Source organism: Miscanthus floridulus, chromosome 10 (genome assembly GCF_019320115.1).
Source record: "Miscanthus floridulus cultivar M001 chromosome 10, ASM1932011v1, whole genome shotgun sequence".
Taxonomy (NCBI): Eukaryota; Viridiplantae; Streptophyta; class Magnoliopsida; order Poales; family Poaceae; genus Miscanthus; species Miscanthus floridulus.
This window is the reverse complement of record NC_089589.1, coordinates 69,493,300-69,494,805: the sequence shown is the minus strand read 5'-3', so window position 1 is coordinate 69,494,805 and position 1,506 is coordinate 69,493,300. Positions and strand designations below refer to the sequence as shown.

General features: G+C 40.5%; 1 pseudogene; it reads left to right on the top strand.

Annotated features, from left to right (window-relative positions):
• The first annotated feature begins 371 nt into the window (after positions 1-371).
• Positions 372-1,113, top strand: LOC136488818 (small ribosomal subunit protein uS2m-like; annotated as a pseudogene).
• The last annotated feature ends 393 nt before the right edge of the window (positions 1,114-1,506 follow it).

Genomic DNA, 1,506 nt, shown 5'->3' with positions numbered 1-1,506 from the left:
CTATTTAGAGAAAGACATTGGTCAAAGGAGTGATCCCCTGGTCGATTCCAAATGCAACATTTCCCAGATCTGCTTTATAGGAGTGATGCCTAGATCTTTCTTGGGTAATAATTCCTTCTCTAGCTTGACTACTGAAACCCACGCTTCCTGCTCCAAATGTCAAGTAACAAACAAGCATATCAATTATCTGGTTGTGTAGGTATACTTTTGCTTGGCTAAGGAATAACTTCCCACTTTTGTGCTTTTGAACTACTGGTTAAGTCATCACCTTTCTTTGATGTTGACACTTACTCTGAGTGGTTAGAAGATCAGCTGCTAACCAATTTTCATTTCTAACTTACCACCTGTATCTCCAGAAACAAAAATCAGAAATGACAATCCTTTCAACTGCCTGTACTAAATTACTTTGTACGAATGCACATCTCGGCCATCGGGTAGCAGCTACCCATTTGAAAGTCTATATCTATGGTTTTAGAAATGGAATTGCTATTCTCGATTCAGACAAGATACTGATTTGTTTACGAAATGCTATTCATTTTATAGGATCCCTCATTCGTAAAAAGGTCATTCCTTCTTTTTAAAGACTAATCATTTCTTTATATATTCGATAATGGAAAAAATGTGGAGCTGTATCAATGATTCTCAATAGAAGATCGGGGCTTTTTGACCAATTCTTATGCTAATCCTAAGAAATTCTGTTCAAGAAAGAATCAAATCAATTTTGGGTTGAACCAACAACCTGATTGTGTGGTTATTCTTCATCCAGATAGAAAGTCATTGGTCATACTAGAAGCTGATCGATCACTAATACCTATTGCATCCTTAGTTGATTCTACGATCCCATGCGAATACTATAAAAGAATCAATTATCCCATCCCTACGAATGATCCTATACGGTTCATATATCTATTTCGTCATTCGATCACGAAAATAGTGATTCTTGAACGGAAAAGAATCAACAAGAAGTCTCGTTCCCATTTCTCTTTTTGTATGGAGAAGTCCCCCGTTGGAATAATAATCCACTCTAGAAAAGTGTCTTCTTGGACAGAGTTAGGATCAGAACTTCTCCCTGTAGTGGCCAACTACTTGCAAATTTATAGCAAAGGTGCCTAGAGTGTACCACAACCACAAGAGGGGCAGCTCAAGTAGTTTAGGGGATGCCAACACCAGCCCCACAAGAGTGGACCGCCCCCCTACCGTCAATTGTGCCACCTTCTTGTTACTCGCTGACCGGGTATGCGGAGGATTGGGTTGCTTCCAATCCTACTTTCATGAGTGATGTTTTTAATTATAATATGGTGGGTCGAGGCTCTTTAGTTCACTCCTCTGGCTTTCCAGTAGCTTCAGGTAGCGGGCCCTCCCTTAACCCTGTTGGGGCCGAGGTAGTCATTAAGCCTTCAATTCATCTGACACCCACTGGCCCTTTAGTGGATCGGGGAGAACCTGGGAGTTCTACCTGTCCTCCTCTGAGAGGCAAAGACATTATATTTTTCAACTTAACTACTT